General features: G+C 41.7%; 1 protein-coding gene across 1 annotated transcript in view; it reads right to left on the bottom strand.

Annotated features, from left to right (window-relative positions):
• The window catches only part of rbm47 (RNA binding motif protein 47), a 252,859-nt gene extending 234,159 nt beyond the window's left edge, over positions 1-18,700 (bottom strand). The window contains exon 1 of the mRNA XM_060824626.1: positions 18,591-18,700. The gene's annotated coding sequence lies outside the window, so the exon portion shown is untranslated. The remainder of the gene's footprint in view (positions 1-18,590) is intronic.
• Between the last annotated feature and the right edge of the window lie 2,497 nt (positions 18,701-21,197).

Below are 21,197 nucleotides of genomic sequence, written 5' to 3'. Positions count from 1 at the left end.
CTCCCTGGGTCCCACCCCCTCACCTTAATAGTTTAAATCCTCCCAAGCAGTTCTAGCAAATTTCCCTGCCAGTATATTAGTCCCCTTCCAATTTAGATGCAATCTGCCCTTCTTGTACAGGTTACTTCTACCCCAAAAAAGATTCCATGATCCAAAAATGTGAATCCTTCTCCCATACACCAACTCCTCAGCCATGCATTCATCTGCTGTATCCTCCTATTCCTGCCCTCATTAGCTCATAGCACTGGGAGTAATCCAGATATTACTACCCTTCAGGACCTCCTTTTTAAAATTCTACCTAACTCTCTGTAATCTCCCTTCAGAGTCTCAACCTTTTCCCTTCCAATGTCATTGGTTCCAATGTGAACAATGACCTCCTGCTGGCCCCTCTTCCCCGGCGAGAACATTCTGCACCCTCTCTTGATCCTGGCACCAGGGAAACAACACATCATTCTGCTTTTTCGCTGCTGGCCACAGAAATATCTGTCTGTACCTCGGACTACAGAATCCCCTAATACAATTGATCTCTTGGAAGCCGACGTACCCCTCATTGCATTAGAGCCAGTCTCAATACCAGAAACTTGGCTGTTTGTGCTACGTTCCCCTGAGAATCCATCACCCCCTACATTTTCCAAAACAGCATACCTGTTTGAAATGGGTATATCCACAAAAGACTTCTGCTCTAGTTGCCTACCTCTCTTACCTTTCCTGGAGTTAACCCATCAATGTGACTGTATCTGAGACTTTCCCCCCTTCCTATAACTGCCATCCATCACATACTGTTGCTGTTGCAAATTCCTCATCGCTTCTATCTGTCTCTCCAACTGATCTACTCGATCTGATAAGATTTGCATCCAACAGCATTTATGGCAGATATAATCCGCAGTAACCCTTAAACTCTCTTTAAACTCCCACATCTGACAAGACATACATATCACTGCAAAGGCCATTTTTGCACCTTCACAGTCTACAGACCCAGAAAATAATACCGTCTTATTCCTCTACAAACACTGCCCCAGGTTAAATGAATAGCTATGGCTTATATTTTAAGTTTTATCAAGAGACTTATCTCCAAAAACATATAATCAAGAAAGAATCCACTGTACCCACTATTGCAGCCTTTCTATTGGATAGACTGAAAACAACAATTAACTTCTCTGATTCTGTGCTGTGAACTTTGCCCAACCGTTCCTCCATGTTGGTTTCAGTTCTTTCATATGTAAATCGCAAAACTTTTTCAAAATTTACATTCTCAAGTGAACTTTAACAATTGGTGTCATGTTGGCCCAGATAATGTATTGAAGGTATTGAAGTTACTTTTCTCAAAAACTTCATGAATCCATGTAAATCCGTTTTTTAGATCAGAATCAGTCTGACCATTGCGGCACAGTCTCACACAGGGAAGCTCACACTCTCAATACATGAGTGGGGCACTGAGGGAGAATTCCAGAGCTTTCAGCCTCAGCAGCTAAAGGTAGAGCTGCCAGTCTGTAACAATTGAAATTTGGGATGCACAAGAGGCCAGGAATAGAGCAGAGCAGGTATCTTGAAGGGCTGTGAGCTGGAGGAGATTACAAAGATAAGTAGCGGTGAGGCCATGAAGAGATTTGAAAACAAGAGTGGGTGTTCTTCAATCAGGACATGCAACATGGAATCCCAACTCCTATACCCAATGCACTGACCAATAATGGAAAGCATACCAAATGCCTTCTTCACTATCCTATCTACCTGTGGCTCTACCTTCAAGGAAATATGAACCTGCACTCCAAGGTCTCTTTGTTCAGCAACACTCATAGGCCCTTACCATTAGATATATAAGTCCTGCTCTGATTTGCTTTTCCAAAATGCAGTACCTCACATTTATCTAAATTAAACTCCATTTGCCACTCCTCAACCCATTGGCCCATCTGATAAAGATCCCATTGTAATCTGAGGTACTCTTCTTTGCTGTCCACTACTCCTCCAATTTTGGTATCATCTGCAAACTTACTACCTATATCTCTTATGTTTGCATCCAAATCATTTATACAAATGACGAAAAGCAGTGGACCCAGCACCAATTCTTATGGTACACAGTTGGTCACAGGCCTCCAATCTGAAAAGTAACCCTCCACCACCACCCACCGTCTTCTACCTTTGAGCCAGTTCCGTATCCAAATGGCGAGTTCTCCCTATATTCCGTGGGGCGGCACGGTGGCACAGTGGTTAGCACTGCTGCCTCACAGCGCCAGAGACCTGGGTTCAATTCCTGTCTCAGATGACTGACTGTGTGGAGTTGGCACATTCTCCCCGTGTCTGCATGGGTTTCCTCCGGGTGCTCCGGTTTCCTCCCACAGTCCAAAAATGTGCAGGTTAGGTGAATTGGCCATGCTAAATTGCCCATAGTGTTAGGTGCAGGGGTAAATGTAGGGGAATGGGTCTAGGTGCGCTTTGGCGGGTCGGTGTGGACTTGTTGGGGCGAAGGGCCTGTTTCCACACTGTAAGTAATCTAATCTAACCTTGCTAACCAGTCTCCCATGGGGAGCCTTGTCGAACGCCTTACTGAAGTCCATATAGATCACATTCACCACTCTGCCCTCATCAATCCTCTTTGTTACTTCTTCAAAAAACTCAATAAAGTTCATGAGACATGATTTCCCACGCACAAAGCCATGCTGACTATCCCTAATCAGCCCTTGCCTTTCCAAATACATGTAAATCCCGTTCCTCAGGATCCCCTCCAACAACTTGCCCACCATCGATGTCAGGCTCACTGGTCTATAATTCCCCGGCTTTTCCTTATCATTTTTCTTAAATAGTGGCACATTAGCCATCTCCAGTCTTCCGGCACCTCACCTGTGACTATTGATGATACAAGTATCTCAGCAAGAGGCCCAGCAATCACTTTCCTAGCTTCCCACAGTGTTCTAGGATACACCTCTTTTTAAATTCATTTGTGGGACTTTGGCATCGCTGCCTGGCCCATTCCTATTTGCCCTTGAGAAGGTGATGGTGAGCTGCCTTCTTGAATTGCTGCAGTTCACTTGCTATGGGTTGACCCACAATGCCGGTAGGGAAGGAACGCAAGGATATTTTCCCAACGACTGTGAAGGAACAGCAGTATATTTCCAAGAAAAGGTGGTGAGTGGCTTGGAGGGGAACTTGCGGGTTGTGGATTTCCCAAGTACCTGCTGCCCTTGATCTTCTAGATGGAAGTGGTCGTGGGTTTGGAAGGTCCTATCTAAGGATCATTGGTGAATTTCTACAGTGTATATTGTAGATAGTACACATTGCTGCTACTGAGTGCCGATGACGGAGGGATTGATTGTTTGTAGATGTGGTGCCAGTCAAGCGAGTTGCTTTGTCCTGGATAGTATCAAACTTCTTGAGTGTTACTGCAGCTGTGCCCATCCAGGCAAGTGGGGAGTATTCCATCACACTCCTGACTTGTGCCTTGTAGATGGTGGACAGACATTGGGGTGTCAGAAGGTGAATTATTCACCACGGTATCCCTAGTCTCTGACCTACTCTTGTAGCCACTGTGTTTATGTGGTGAGTCCAGTTGAGTTTCTGGTCAATAGTAACCCCAAAGATGTTGATAGTGGGGGATTCAGTGATGGTAATACCATTGAATATCAAGAGATGATGGTTAGAGTGTCTCTTATTGGTGATGGTCATTGCCTGGCATTTGGGTGGTACGAATGTCACTTACCAGTTGTCAGCCCAAGCCTGGATAGTGTCCAGATCTTGTTGCATTTGAGAATAGACTGCTTCAGTATCTGGATCAGGAATGATGAAAGGCTTTTGCCCGAAACGTCGACTTCGCTGCTCGTTGGATGCTGCCTGAACTGCTGTGCTCTTCCAGCACCACTGATCCAGAATCTGGTTTCCAGCATCTGCAGTCATTGTTTTTACCTTGCTTCAGTATCTGAGGAGTTACAGATGGTACTGAACACTCTGCAATCATCCATGAACATACCCACTTCTTACCTTATGACAGAGGGAAGGTCATTGATGAAGCAGCTGAAGATTGTTAAGCCTAGGACACTACCCTGAGGGACTCCTGCAGAGATGTCCTGGAGGTGAGATACTGACCCTCCCCAACCACAACTATGTTCCTTTGTGCCAGGTATGACTCTAACCAGCAAAGTGTTTGCCCCTGATGCCCATTGATTCCAGTTTAGCCAGAGCTCCTTGATGCTATACTCCATCAAATGTGGCCTTGATGTCAAAGGCTGTCACTCTCACCCCAGCCCTGGAATTCAGCTCTTTTGTCCATGTTTGAACCAAGGCTGTAATAGGGTCAGGAACTGAGTGACCCTGGTGAAACCCAAACTGGGCATCACTGAGCATGTTGCTGCTGAGCAGGTGTTTCTTGATAGCTGTTGATGACCCCTTCCATCTCTTTACTGATAATGGAGAGTAGACTGATTGGACTGTAATTGGCCAGGTTGAATTTGTCCTGCTTTTTGTGTACAGGACATACCTGGGCATTTTTCGACATTGTTGGGTAGATGCCAGAGTTGTAACTACTGGAAGAGCTTGGCTAGGGGTGCACACATCCTCAGTACTATTGCTGAAATGTTATCAGGACCCATTGCCTTTTCAGTATCCAGTGACTCCAGCTGTTTCTTGATATCACGTGGAGTGAATAGAATTGGCTGGAGACTGGTATCTGTGATGCTGGGGGCCACTGGAGGAGCTCAAAATGAATCTTCTCACTGGCATTTCTGACTGAAGATTGTTGTGAATGCATCAGCCTTGTCTTTTGCACTGATGTGCTGGGCTCCTCCATCATTCAGGATGAGGATATTTGTAGAACCTCTTCCTCCACAATTTTTTTTTGACTGTCCACCACCATCATTCACGACTGGATGTAGAAGAACTGCAGAGCTTAGATCCGATCCATTAGTAGTGGGATTGCTTAGCTCTGACTATCACTTGTTGTTTATGGCGTTTGGCACATAAGTAGTCCTGTGGTAGCTTCACCAGGTTGATACCTCATTTTCAGGTATGCTTGATGCTGCTCCTGGCATGCCTTCCTGCATCTCCATTGAGGGCGGGTTGATTTCCTGGCTTGAAGGTAATGGTGGAGTGGGGGATATGCTGGGCCATGAGGTCGCAGATTGTGCTGGAGTACAGTTCTGCTTCAGCTTCAGCTGCCAGATCAGTTTGAAGTCTCTCCCATTTAGTGCCAATCAACACAATGGAGGGTATTCTCAATGTGAAGGCGGAAATTCATCTCCACAAGGACAGTGCAATGGTCACTTTTACCTGTACTGTCATGGACAGATGCTTCTGCAGCCAGCAGATTAGTAAGAATGAGGTGAAGTATGTATTTTCCTCTTGTTGGCTCCTTCACCACCTGCCGCAGACCCAGTCTAGCAATTATATCCTTTACGAACCGACCAGCTTAATCAGTAATGCTGCTGCCGAGCCACTCTGGGTTGTGGACATTGAAATCCTCCACGCAAAGTGCATTTTTATGCCCTTGCCACTCCCAGTACTTCCTTGAAGTGTTGTTCAACATGGAGGAGTAGTGATTCATCAGCCGAAGGAGAGCAGTACGTGGCAACCAGTAAGAGGTTTCCTTGCACTTAACCTTGAAGCCATGAGACTTTTTGGGGTCTAGAGTCAATGTCAAGGACTCCCAGGGCAACTCCCTCCTGCCTGTATTCCACTGTGCTGCCACCTCTGTTGGGTTTGGCTGCCAGTGAAACAGGGCATATCCAGGAATGGTAATGGTGGTGTCTGGGGTGTTATCTGTAAGGTCTGATCAAGTCCTGGGAATTTATCCATTGGTGAGGCTACTTTTGGAACACTGCGTGCAATTCTGGTCTCCTTCCTATTGGAAGGATGTTGTGAAACTTGAAAGGATTCAGAAAAGATTTAAAAGGATGTTGCCAGGGTTAGAGGATTTGAGCTACAGGGAGAGGTTGAATAGGTTAGGTCTGTTTTTTGTGGAGTGTCAGAGGCTGAGGTGTGACCTTATAGAGGTTTATAAAATCATGAGGGGCATGGATAGGATAAATAGGCAAAGTCTTTTCCCTGGGTGGGGGAGTCCAGAACTAGAGGGCATAGGTTTAGGGTGAGAGGGGAAAAATATAAAAGAGACCTAACAGCAATGTTTTCATGCAGAGGGTGGTACGTGTATGAAATAAGCTGCCAGAGGAAGTAGTGGAGTCTGGTACAACTACAGCATTTAAAAGGCATTTGGATGGGTATATGTTTCTGCATTGTACACCTCTATGACTCTGACACTGCTTGACTGGGAACCAGTGTGGATCAATAAGCACAGGAGTGAGACAGGGGAACAGGACTTAGTGAGAATTAAGATATGGGGAGTAGTGTTTTGAATAACCTGAAGTTTATGGAGAATAGAATGTGGGAGACAAGCAAGGAGTGCATTAGGAGAGTCGAGTTCAGAAGTAACAAAGACATGAGTGATAGTTTCAGCAGCAGATGAGCTGAGACAAGAATGAGGCTGGGTGGTGTTACATAGATAGAAATATGCAGTTTTAGAGATGATATAAATGGAAATGAGGTTGGAAGCTCACCTCATGATCAAAAGTAATACTGAGGTTGTGAATAGACTGGTAATAGGCTCTAAAAACAACAGCTTCAGCCTTCACTGTAATGAACTGGAGGACATTTCTGATCCAGTTCTGGTTGTCAAAACAACCAGTCTGATAACTTAGAAAAAATGTAATTGTCAAGAGAGTGGGAGGGTGTTGTGGCATTGGGGTTTGTTGGGTAAGTAGAGCTGGACATCATTATTGTCCATGTGAAAATTAACACTGTGCTTTCAGGAGCACACGAAGCTGAGAAACAGGAGGAGCCAAAAACAGATCCTTGGCTAACACTAGCAGTAATAGTGCTGGAGAACAAAGAGATGCCACTGGAAGTGAGCCTTTGACTACAATTAGCTAAGAATGAAATCAGGTGAGAGTAGTTCCATCAACTGGATCTCACTGAAGACCCACTGGAAGGAGATGACGGGACCCACTCTGTCAAAGTGCAGGCAGCTATTCAAATATAATTCAAAGACATGATGACTTCAATGGAAAGCCAAAGTGTTTCTGTGTTTAAAGTGCACTGGGCATTAATGTGTGTTTACAAATCAGAAAAATGACGTATGAATCTACTCAAAGCCAAATTTATTTCCAGGACAGAATACCGTTTCCCTGCAGGTTGAGACTGAAGAAGGGTTACTGGACCTGAAACGTTAACTCTGCTTTCTCTTCACAGATGCTGCCAGACCTGCTGAGTTTTTCCAGCAATTTCTGATTTTGTTTCTGATTTCCAGCACATGCAGTTCTTTGTTTTTTTTTGTATAAAACAATAGTTGACAATGGCTAGAGCACTGCGTCCAGTTATGGTCAGTGCATTGCAAGAAGGATGTAATCTGATCAGAGCTCATAAGAGGAGATCAACAAAGATGTTCCAGAATGGAGAAGGATTGGATAGGCTGGTGCTTTCTTTGCTGGAACAGAAGAGTTTTTGGGGACTTTAGTTCAGGTACTAAAATATGATGTGCCATTGCTAATGGAGACTGAAGCTCCCACCTAGACTGGGTTCTGTGCCTTTGCTGCCTTCAGTGCCTCTTCTGAGTGTTTTTCAATATAGAGAAAACTGAAAAGTAGTGGTTCATCAACCTAGGTTGTTCAGCATAGTTCTCTATGCTGATATTTGACATAAGACCATGAAACTTAATGGATCCCAGAGTCGGGACTCCCAGGGCATGCCAACTTAACAATGTACTTGCAACCAATTCTACTGATACAGAAGATGATGAGGTGTCCAATACATTTGTTATAAGGTATATTTTAGTGATTAATAAAATGGCCCAGATTTTTCAAGGGAAGATAGTCACTGTAGAAGCAGAGACAGGAATTGAAACTTCCAATACTCAGTCATGCAGCATGCGATACCCTCCGAAGGAGTCCCCAACTTGGAGTTAGAGTCACAGAATTTTTGAAGGTTTTGAGCAACTTATCTTAAGCCAGGATAAGCTAGAAGAATTAAAAGTTTAACAATTGGGCAACTGTTAGACTCAACAACTAGGAACTGTTAAACCAACTCAACCACACCAACTCAACACTGAACCCCTACTTTCACCCCACCCACAGTCACCCCAAACCCCCACCACCAGATGCAGTCTCCCCCTAGCCATTCCTGTTTACCCCAAAACAACCAGCCCTCGCCCCAGACCTGACAGCCATAACCCCACAGGCAGAGCAGTCCAGCTTCTGACTCCCCATGTGTCGTCACCACACAGAAGCTAATAAAACTTCCGTTCATTTCCCTGGACAGCTTTATAAACAAACTCTACTGAGCAAAATCCCTGAGTGGTTAAGTAGGCAGCTCACTTCCTCTAACTGTGCAAACAAAGTATGCCGAAAAAATCGATTCATGTTTTTGAAGACAGCAGGAAGTTTAGACATCGGTTCATGCTTTGAAACAGCCAAATAATTGGCAGAGTTGAATTTTAAAGCTTTACTGAAAATGTAGACATCTGTCAAAGTTTTGAAATGGCCAAAGGACGACTGAGCTGGATTTCAGTCAATAAACGAAAGCAATGAAGACAATTCACACTCTCAGCTCTGCATTTCAGAATGGTTAGCCTTTCAATATTGTACATTGCAGAATAAAACCAGAAGGTACAGGAACAGTACTCATGGAATAGTAGAACTTCTAGTACAGGGTAGGCAGTAATGTCACTGGATGAGTAATCCAGAGGTTTGAATCCCATCATGGCAGATAGTGAAATTTGAATTCAATTAAAAAAAACAGCTGGTCCAATAGTGACTGTTTCCGGCTCACTGCCTTCATTCCTGATGAAGGACTTTTTCCTGAAACATCGATTTCGCTGCTTGTTGGATGCTGCCTGAACTGCTGTGCTCTTCCAGCACCACTAATCCAGACTATGTAACCACTATCAATTGTAAAAAAAAACATGGTTCACTAATGCACTTTAGGGAAGAAAATATGCAGGTTTTGGCTGGTTTGGCCTATATTTGACTTGAGACCTGCAGCATTACCTACTCTGTCCAGAAATAGAGATGGGCAAGAAATGCTGGCCTAGCCAGTGACCCACATCCTATGAACAAATAATTTTTTTAAAAACTAGAGAAAGACACACCTCCTATCTCAGCCATAACACATAGTTTCAGTTATTTGCATTCTAAACCTTGATGGCCCTAGTTTTTCTAGTTGAAGTTCTCCCTCCTTTATCCTGTATATCCAGAATCACATTTCATTCAGGGATAATCTCCTCTATTGTATCCAAAGACATTTCCACTTTTACACAGTTGTTCTTCCCTTGACATCTGGCCAATCTAGCCTAGATTATTTAAAGGTCACTTTTTCAAATCACAGCATCATCACTCATTGCAGATGCAACTTAGACAACAGTAGAAAGCCAAAACAGTTTGGAATGACTTATTATATTATTCCTACATCCAAACTGTGATTCACAATAATTTATGATACTTTCCTCCTGGGTTTCCTAAAATTGCACAAGTTTTCAGAAGATCTCTTCCACAATGGTTCTAACACCAATAAGACAGCAGCATGAGGACTCCCAACCCAGCCCTTTCCTGCACCAATGGAAACTGCCAATGCCACTGGGACAGGAATCCTAGGATAGGGGCTTAACTACCATTTTTAAACTCTGCCCAATGCACTTTGTTCGTGTGTTGGAACAGCAAAGAAGAGCTCCCATTGTTAGGGACAAGCACTATGTGACTAAATTTAACATACAGAGAAAGGCTAACATTATTATTCACCAACACTATACCTCAGCCACAACCTCAGAAGGTGCCACTCTTTTATTTATTTCCATTTTCCATTCCTGGAGCTGTTTGCAGTCAGGTGCTAATTTGATGAAATTATCAATTCAAATGTCCAGTTTTCTGCAGTATAGCCAGTAAGGATTGAACTCAGACTGTCCACACTCATTTCACACAGGGCTCTTTTAGGCAAAAGACAGAGAAAACTGCCAGCAAAGAGAATGTGAGCAATTGTACTGTCTTGTTCTAACAGTAAGATAGCCTCACACCCATCTCCATTCTAAACCATGTTATTTTCAAATAAATTCAGATATATAAGGCTATCAAAGCATTTTATTATCCACTGTAACATCATAGCAATTCTGTGATATTGCAATATCATCAAAAGGTGAACTAAAATGTTAATAACTTGCTTTACTTAGGTTTTCCTTCCCTTTTAATCCTCTGCCTGATAAAACCATTTGAAGAAGTGATTCTGTAATATAGCCTGCAACTGCTGGTTTGGGAAATCCTCCTTCATGTCACTCTGCAGTAAACAAGCTCATCTAAATTGAGCTCATTTTCTGCTAATGTTGTGAACATCTTCCCTACTTGGCATCAGTAGTTTAGATTATTGCTAATAAGAAGAACAGGCAGCAGTGAATCTACAAGAGGCTTCTCAGGCATGTCATTATATTATGAGGAGAGATTGGTTCAACTAGGCCTGTATTCAGAGTCAAGAGTGTGGTGCTGGAAAAGCACAGCAGGTCAGACAGCATCCGAGGAGCAGGAGAATCAACATTTCAGGCATGAGCCCTTCATCAGGAATGAGCTGGATTGCCCGAAACATCAATTCTCCTACTCCTTAGGTGCTGCCTGACCTGCTGTGCTTTTCCAGCACCGGACTCTCGACTCTTATCTCCAGCATCCGCAGTCCTCACTTGCTCCTACACCTGTATTCACTAGAGTTGAGCTTCCAAGAAACCTATGATCTTTGACGTGCTTTTTTGATTGGCAGTTTGTTTTCTTTGACAGTCTGATGAACATCTCAAAGACTTACAAAGCTATTACAGGATATATATGTTCTTCTAGAGATTAAGTGAATAGACATGAGTGATTGGGATGCATGGGGATGTGGATTATATAGGGTAGAAATGTACTGTAGAGAATATGAAACAGTCCAGTGATTGGATCAGGTATGGAGAGGTGTGAGGAGTTAAGTGGGATGAATATGGTTTAAGGACTGTGTTCTAGGGTGCCTTATATTTTATACAGGACTGAGGCAAAATCTCAGCAAACAGAACCATCCTTCTAACCTGCTGGCTTTGGAACCTTCACACCTTCATTCCACCACAAAAATAGAATAGCTCTTAAGGATAGTGGAATCAAGGGTTACGGGGAAAAAGCAGGAACAGGATACTGATTAAGGATGATCAGCCACAATTATAATGAATAGTGGTGCTGGCTCGAAGGGCAGAATGGCCTACTCCTGCTCCTATTGTCTATTGTCTATAATATGTGAAGTGAACCCTGCCAAACTGCAATGTCAGGAAATTTCCCAATCCATAACTCTCAGCTCAAGCTAGAAAATCTGGTCCTTAGTCTCCATTTAAAACCTCACTCAGAAAGTGGCACTTCTTGCAGTGTATTTCTCTCCCAGATTATATGTTCAAATCTTTGGATGGGGCTTGAACTCACAACTTTCTGAGTCAGGAGGAAGAGCTCGACAACTGAACCAAGGAGCAAACAAACACAATCTGAGGTAGAAAAACAAAGAGGTGGCCCTGGATCTAAAGTCATATAGTCATACAGGTCCTCAGCCCATCGAGTCTACATTGGTCAAAAACAACCATCTAACTATTCTAATCCCATTTTCTTGCACGTGCCCCATAGCCTTGTATGCATTGGCATCACAAGTATACACCTAAATACTTCTTAAATATTATGCAGGCTCCTGCCTCTACTACTTTTGCACGCAGTGAGTTTGAGATCCCCACAACCGTTTGGGTGAAAACAGTTTCCCTCTTATCCCCTCTACACCTCCTAACACTTACCTTAAATCCATGGCCCCGAATATTGAACCCTCTATCAAGTGAAAAATTTCCTTTCTGTCTACCTTGTCTATGCCCCTCATACTTCAGTACATCTCAATCATGTACCTCCACTGTCTCCTCAGCTCCCAGGAAAACAACCCCAGTCTATTCAATCTCTTTTCACAAGCAATTCACTCCAAGCCAGACAATATCCTGGTAAATCTCCCTTGCACATTTCCAGTGCAACCACATCCCTCCTATATTAAATACTGCAGAACCACACAAAACACTCTAGTTGGAGCTTAGCTAACATTTTATACAGTTCCAACATAGCCAGCTGGTTCTTAAACCCTATATCTCAGCTAATAAAGGAAGCAGCCCATATACTTTCTTCATCACTTTATCTACCTGTCCCTCTACCTTAAAGGACAAGTGGACATGGACATCAAGGTGCCTCTGATCCTTAGTGCTTTCTAGGGTCCTGCCATTTATCATGTATTCCCTTGCCTTGCTTGTCCTCCCAAGAGCACCTCCTCAAATTTATCAGGACTGATTTCCATTTACCACCAATCAACCCATTCTGACCAGCCCATCTAAATCCTTCTGTAATCTAAAGCTATCCTCCTCACCATTTAGCACCTCACCAATTTACATACGTATTAAAAAACTTACTAATCAACCCTCGCACATTCAAGTATAAATTGTTCATATAAACCTCAAACAGGAAGGGCTAAACATTGATCCCTGTGTAACCAGTAGTCATACAAACCCTATTCAACAATCGCACTCTGCTTCCTGCTACTCAGCTAATTCTGGATCCAATTAGCATGACTTCCTTGGTTACCACGGCTCTCACTTTTGCTATCAGTCTTCCATAGAGGACCTTATCAAAGGTTTTGCTGAATTCTAAGTAGACCGCATTAGAGGTCATTGCCCTCATCTACACATGTGATCACCTCTTCAAAAAATTCGAACAAGCTGGTCAGACTTGATCTCCACATCACAAAGTCATGTTGACTATTTTTGATTGATCCGTACATGTTATCATGGAAAGGTCAGTATTAATTTTTCAGGATACAGGGACTAAAAAGAAGAGTAGATTACCATCCATACAGGCAGGTGGTTGAATCTTTGAGTTATTGGAACTATCCCACAAATGGTTCAAACATAGCATTCAACTTAACTGGGGACATAAAACTGCAAGTGTTGAATCAAATGTTTCTTAGACTAAGTAATTAACCAAACTTCCTGTTTTCCTTCCTCTGTAAAGTATGGGAAAGTTATCAAAAGCTATGATTCATCAAAAATACAAGCTGTAGAGATAGACAGGACTAAAGGTATCGATTCATTGATAGGAAAACAGATAGTAGATTATTTGAAAGTGGAATACTCCTGGGACTACTATTGATAACTCAAGGGTCTGAATTTTGAGAATATTGGCACATGAATGCTTGTAGAGTTTTTAGTGCTTTTGCAGTGAAATTCTTGACTGTTATAGTTGAGAAAAAATATTGTGCCTTCTACATGGCATCCAGGATCTGTGTGTGAATTCAATATACCTCTAAACTGGAAATCATGATATCTAGGTAACCAAATGTACTGAGTGAAAAGGAAGCATTACAACAATTTGTATGATCAGCCATCATCAAAGTGAATGGCGGAACAGGCTCGAAGGGCTGAATGACCTGTTCTTGCTCCTGTTTTCCGTTTTTCTATATTGCCTGCTCATTTCAATGATTGCAGTGCTCAGTCAGCATCAGCTGCTCTGCTAATTGGCTGGATAAGAATATGACAATGTATATCATGAATGGCTAGTACCTCGATAGCCAAGCTCCAATGACATCTGAGAAGCTCAACATCATTCAGGACAGAGCAGGGTGCTTCACTATCACATTCACTTCCCACAGCACTGATGCACAATGGCAGCAGTATGTACTATCAAAAAGATGCACTGCAACATTCACCAAGTCTTTTATGACAGCACCTTTGAGACTTGCGATTTCCACCATGCAGACAAGTAACAGCAGCAGAATGGGGTTTGTTCAGTGATCCGACTATGCTGGTGCCTCAAATGTATGTAAATATATTCTGGGTTAAGTGAGAGATGTCTTTGGTTTGTTGGATAAAGTCAAACTCCAATGCGTGTTTGTTTCCTTGATATGCTACTATACAGAGCTGAACTGTGTTTGAAAGTTAAGTATATTTTGAAATTTAAGAAAAGCAGATACTTGATGACACTGACTCTAACATGTTGTCCTCTAGGTCACACACCATTCTGGTTTGGAAACATGTCATTTTTCCTTCACTATTGCTGGGTCAAAATCCTGGAATTCCCTCCCTAACAATATTGTGAATGTCTAGATTCCTGACGAAGGGCTTTTGCCCGAAACGTCAATTTTCCTGTTCCTCGGATGCTGCCTGACCTGCTGTGCTTTTCTAGCACCTCTCTAATCTAGACTCGGGTTTCCTGCATTTGCAGACCTTGGTGTTACCCAATATTGTGAATATGTTTGTACCAAATGGACTACAGCAGTTCAGGGAGGCACCTCATCATCACCTTCTCAAGGGCATTTAGCTAAGGGCAATAAGTACCATCCAGAATGCTTATCATCTCTGCATGGATAAAAGAAAAGTCCCATCTCATGCTTCTGAACTCAAATGGATATAGGCCCAAACTTTCCTCATATGTTTAGTCCTACATTCCTAGAATCAGTTGAGTAAGCCTTCTCTCAACTGTTCCAAATGCAATTTTATCGTTTCTTAAGTACAGAGATCAAATTTATGCACTGTGGTCGGATACCATCTCACCAAGGTTCTATACAGCTATACAACACTTCCCTAATTTTAAACTCGACTCCGCTTGCATTAAAAATCAATATTCCATTTCCCTTTCTAATCACTTGCTGTGCCTGCACACTAACTTTTTGCATTTCCTATACCATGATACCAGATGCCTCTATAACTTAGAGAGTTTTGTTCCTACTACTTTTGCTTCCTTTATTGCTGTCTTTCTATTCTTCCTGCCAAAGTGGAAAAGTTTGCATTTTCTGACATTATACTCCATTGACTAAATCTATGCCCATTCACACAAAGAGATAGGGTATTCTCTTGATACTTTCCTAGCTATCCTTGTATCATCAACAGATGTAGCTACCACAAAGCTGCAAAAATTCATTGCCTTCATCCAAGTGATTGCTGTAGGTTGTAAATGATGCCATGTGGCATTCCACGGGTTATTGTTTGCTGAACCAAAAATGATCACTACTCTCTGCTTCAAAATAATTAAACAATCCTCCACTCATACTAATATGTTACATCCTTCATCATGAGCACTTATTTTGTCTAGCTTTCATGTGATATCTTATCAAGTACCTTTTATAAATCTAAATACTTAACATCTACAAGTCCAATTTACCTATCTTGCTTGTTACTTTCTCAAAGAACTATAATAATTTGACATTTAATAAATGGCTCTAATAAAATCCCATGCTATGTGATAATGATCAGATGATTTCTTCTTGTGATGTTGATTTACGGATAAACATTGTCCAAAAATCTGGAGATAACTTCCTGTTCTGCCCTAAACTAGTGTCATAGATCTTTTAATATCTACCCCGAAAGTGCTGATTGGGTCTTGGTTTAATATTTTAACCAACAGGTGGTATTGTCAACAGTGCAGCATTCTTTCACTACTGTACAATCGTGGGTGTTAGCCTAGATTTTTGTGCTCAAGCTTGAAGTTGGACTTCAGTCCATAACTTTCTGACTCAGAGCCAAGAATTATACATTTGATTTCCAAATTTAACAGCTCGAATAGGAGCACATTGACTCCTTGATAACAGTGCACACCAACAGCAAAGAAAACTGCAAAGAAATGTGCCTCTGTTGTCATCCCTCTCTGAAACAACTTTTAGTTCAATGTTGGTGTCAGCAGGTAACAGTGAACATGATAATGGATTTTCAATAAGTTAACCATTTCTGTATTCATTTTGACTCAGTAAATCAATGTATTTAAAATAAGGGCAAAATGTTAACAATGCACAGCAGCACAACTAACATATAATAGAAAGATATAGGTATATATTCAATCAAACTTATGTTGCACTTTCCACCATTGGTTCTATCATGTAGATTTTTTAAAATTTACACATTATCTTGAAGTCAAGTACATATGTTTTTGGAAAAATAGTTACCCATTCAATAAGTACATCTTTACTTACTGTCCAAGACGCACTGTTCTTTAACAAAATAGTGCATTCTGAAAATAATGAACTAACTTGTGACTTTTGTGAAACATTGAAAACAATGTAACAAAGCTAATGACAGTGTACACATTTGAACCTTGGATCTATCCACAACATATTTCTCATCCTTCTGAACTTTTCTGGCTTTTAGTTAGAAATGCACACAGCAAGTCATAAGTTACACATTTACTTGGAAATAGTACAGGCAATAAAATCCTCTGAGCTTCAAAAAGAATGCATTAAAATGTACTTTCTATGTAACTATGTCTATATTGAGAGATATTAATACTTCCTTTTGATCTCTGTAATAATTATTTTGGACTTTTCTAATCCCACCAAACAACAGATCAAAAGAACACCCAGCACAATAATTCTGATATCAAGTGTATGATTACCAATCAGAATCAAGTTGAAATATTTTTTCTAATGAAAATGAAACTTTTAGCAAGAGCAAAACAGTAGCAATTCACACTCCCATGCCTGTGTTTTACACTTGGTAAAATGGCCTAATTGTTTTCAATCAAATACTTAATGAGTAAAGTGAAATATCAGTGCTTATTTATGCATATTGCCATCATTTATAATGGAATATAACAGATCTTTTCCTCTATACATGCTTGTTAGTGTTTTCTCAATACAAAAATCTAACCCATCGTTTTGAAACCCCATTGCACCTCAATGACCACTGCAAACGATTCTCCAGTTCTGGTAAGCAGCCCACAGTATTCTTGGCTTCAAATAACTGTGTTACTCAACAGCTTAATTAAATGAGATATTCAAGTTATCCTCACTATTTGCCTAAACCCTTTTCCAACACAATAGACGATGGGAAATATTGTATGGACTCAATCTGGGTTTGCAGAAGTTTGTATAGGACACAGAGCCGAGATCTTCTGTAAGATGGAAGGGAGGCTGCTCAATCATCCGACAGCAGATGGCCAAGCTCTTTGAACTACCACAGCTGCATTCCTCTTTCTGATACTTGTCCTTAGTTAAGTCACAGCCACATTATCTTTCCACCTTCTCACATGAATTGTAACATTACATTGGCTTGGAATTATGCAAAGGTGAAGGCTAGACCAGCTTTACATAACACCACTCCCTAGACCTCACCAGCAACACCTAGGAATTACATAGTTAAAAATCACACAACACCAGGTTATAGTCCAACAGGTTTAATTGGAAGCACACTAGCTTTTGGAGCGATGCTCCTGGGCTGTGATAGCAACAAAGCTGCAACATTTCAACCTCAGATTATTGTTGAGTTCTGTGTACTGTGGACTGACGCCTATACAATTGCTTCTATCCTCTATTTTTAATTGCACATTGGTGAGTCTAGCCCATCATCAACTCTAAATTTGATGGCGTTGAGAAGTTCTGTTGGTTTAGTTTCCTTAGATCATTCACTCTATTCATTACTTAAAATAATGCCATACCAATACAAAAAAAAATCAGAATTTAATTTAATTCCTATTTGGGCTTTTAAAATCAATGTCTGTGGGCACGAAGCCATATCAGTTACATTTCGTTGCTACAACAGGTAGCGTATGTATACACACACAACTGTCCTCAGAATTTTTGCCTAGATTATTGTCAATGGACGAGTGTGAAAAGTGTTACGAATAGATCGCATCCAATCACGTGCCCCTTCTGGAGCTTTTGATCTCAATCGAAGTAAACAATGAAGGAAACATTATAAGAACCTTGTTCAGACCAGGGCAAGCTGTTTATGAACGATTATCTGTGCCATGGTGATTTCAACGTGTCACTACCAGCACCCTTCAATTTACTAACATTCAACGTCTCATTAATCTGAATGGCAAAACAATACAGTGGAAACACAGTGCAATATTATACCTGGCTTTTTAACGTATTTTAACGACCATAGTCACTTACCGACAAGCTAAATATAACGGCAGTTATTTAAGAACGAAATTCTTAAAATCAAAAATGATAAGTCTCTACACTTTATTAAAGAGCCCTGCATGATTCGGAAACTGTGATCAACTAACAGACCATTTTAGTATTTACAGGACAGCATAGTCAATCACTGGCCGGATCAAAGAAGAAACAAAAACATTTTTTTGAATAATCTATGGAGGTGGCGGATGTACAGTTCCAAACTCAGTCACCCTGCCGGATACTGGAGTTGAAGCTGGTACGAGCACTAACACGAGTCAGTTCACAGAAACTGTAAGACCTGTATCTGCTATCTCTCACCCAGGAAGCAGCGTGGGTGAGCGGTTGGAGAGGGGTCCCACACATTGGTCATACACCTTTCCAAAATAAGTTAGATGCAAACTGTAACGTTGCACGATGGCGTTGGAATCAAACCAGTCCCGCAAACGAGGAAGTCCATCGCAATCTCAGTGAATTGGGAAGCGCCAATTGTAAAATAATCAAAACAATTACTTAATTATTAAATAAAATAAAGGCGTTGAAATGGCCAAACATTGTTTTAGATCCACTGCCTACGTGTAAAAATGTAATGGGCGGAGAAGCCCTCCCCGTCCCATAAGAAAAGTCTCGCTCAGTTTTGAATGTGGTTATGTAAAACACCTTACCATCTGGAAAAGGCAGTTCGAGCAACGAAATGAACTGGAGTTACTAAGTCGTCATAACATGGGAAAGAACTCAAATCAGAACCCAATGCTGTAAAGATTTAAAAAAAACAAAGTTGCTACGTGCCGTAGATATGTGCTGCATGATACAATGCACTTCCCCAAAACAAATGGCTTTCTGAATTTCAATAACCTACTTCCATCTGGCAATGACGTTTGAAGATCGAAACAAGAAACAAAAGGCACAATTTGGGTGATTGTGTTTATATATAAATGTGGTAACATCAGCGGTGAGACCGGTCACTCTGAGAAACCATGACTGACCGCCTGGATAAAGCAAGTCCCCTGCCAGACCAGTTTGGCCGCGCCCTGCACTGGGGGCAGCGTCAACTCTTAACAGGAACTTAGTCCCGCACATATTCTCAGGATCTTCGATGGTGAACCTGTAAATATCGCATCAGCCACGCCCACACAGGAGTCCGTGAGTCCTTTGTTTCTGGTTATCAGTTTCTGTGTGGGCATGTTACAAACTGGAAGGACAAGTTGCTGTAGTTAAAGTGAAGGCTGACATTAAAGTCCCTGTGCTGCAGAGTAACTTGTACGCCGATTGTAAATATTCCACTGCCCAACCTTTCTCCAAGGAGGAAACAGATTCAATAATGACATTCAAAGGAGAATTAGATTATTATCTAAAATATTGTTAGTTGTAGCGAAAAGACAAGGGAGCAGCACGAGGTGAATTACTTTTCCAGAGTGCCAGCACAGGCATGATGGGCCAAATGGCCTCCTTTATGCTTTTGCATGTCTATGATTCTCGAAAATTAATCAAGTCCCAGAAATGAAAGTGCTGCTGCAATCAAATGTCAACCTGCATCCTCTTGTCTTACTCCATGAGATTTTAATGCTCTTTTTTAAAAAAAGTCAGAATTAACCTGGTATTAATATTGCCCTTTATATTTCTGCTATCTCATGCAAGCATACAAATTAGAGCAGAAGTGGGCCCTTTGACCTCTTAAGCCCGCTCCACATTCAATATTCTCATGGTTGATTTATTTGTATTTTACATTCCACATTTCTATCTGCATAAATAACCATTGAGTCCCTCGCCTAACAGCAATCTAGCAACTTGCACTGTAAAAATATTAAATGACTTCACCTTCTGAAGTACAATGTTTCAAAGTCACAGAACTCCCTAAGAGAAAATAAAACTCCTTCAATTATGTCCTAAAATGATGATCCCTAATTTTTAAATAGTTCCCCATAGTTCTGGACTATTTACAAGAGGAAACATCTCTCCCACAAACAGTACTACAAAACCATTCAGGATGTTATATATTTCAATCAAGTCATCCCAAAAATCTACCAAACTTCAGTGGAAATAACTTTTTCTCCTCAGTAAACATTCTCTGACTTGCCTTCAAATGCCTTCCTTAAATAAGGAGATCAAAAGTAATTTGATTTATTATTGTCACATGTAAAGTGAAAAGTATTGAATTGCATGCTATCTAGACTAATCATACCTTACTGAGATGTGAACTTAGCAATGCTCTGTTTAATCAAGGCATATTATCCTTGCTTTTTTGTTCAATTTTTCTAATATATAGGATAGCATTCCATTAGCTTTAATTATCCATTAATTACTTTGACTACTTGCATACATTTTGTGATTTAGGCACTGGAATACCTAGGTCATGCTGCACCTTAGAATTCTGCAGGCATTCTCCATTAAATGTTGCTTTCTTTTTGTTCTTACCACTGAAGTGAATATATTAAAAATTTCCCACATTCACCATCTGTCAGATTTTGACCATACATTCACCTATTTCTGTCAGCATCCCCATTCAGGTAAAAACAATGACTGCAGATACTGGAAACCAGATTTTAGATTAGAGTGGTGCTGGAAAAGCACAGCAGTTTAGGCAACATCCAAGGAGCAGGAAAATCGACATTTTGGGCAAAAGCCCTTCATCAGGAATAGAGACAGAGTGCCTGCAGGGTGGAGAGATAAATGAGAGGAGGGTGGGGGTGGGGAGAAAGTATAGAGTACAATAGGTGAATGGGGGTGGGGGAAGGTAGCAAAGACTAGACTGGGGTGAATGAGGGTTGGGATGAAGGTGTAGGTCAGCGAGGAGGGTGGAGTGGATAGATGAAAAGGAAGATAGGCAGGTAGGACAAGTCATGGGCACAGTGCTGAGCTGGAAGTTTGGAACGGGGGTGAGGTGGGGGAAGGGGAAATGAGGAAACTGATGAAATCCACATTGATGCCCTGGGGTTGAAGTGTTCCAAGGCAGAAGTATTCCTCTAGGCATCGGGTGGTGAGGGAGCAGTGGTGACCATATCCTTGGCTGAGTGGGAGGGGGAGTTGAAATGTTGAGCCACAGGGCGGTGTGGTTGATTGGTGCGGGTGTCCCGGAGATGTTCCCTCAAGCGCTCTGCTAGGAGGCGCCCAGTCTCCCCAATGTAGAGGAGACCGCTTCGGGAGCGACAGATACAATAAATGACATTGGTGGATGTGCAGGTAAAACTTTGATGGATGTGGAAGGCTCCTGTAGGGCCTTGGATGGAGGTGAGGGGGGAGGTGTGGGCGCAGGTTTTGCAATTCCTGCGGTG

The sequence above is a fragment of the Hemiscyllium ocellatum genome, chromosome 1 (genome assembly GCF_020745735.1).
Source record: "Hemiscyllium ocellatum isolate sHemOce1 chromosome 1, sHemOce1.pat.X.cur, whole genome shotgun sequence".
NCBI classification, from domain to species: Eukaryota; Metazoa; Chordata; class Chondrichthyes; order Orectolobiformes; family Hemiscylliidae; genus Hemiscyllium; species Hemiscyllium ocellatum.
The sequence above is the reverse complement of the archived record's forward strand: the minus strand, read 5'-3'. Positions and strand labels throughout refer to the sequence as shown.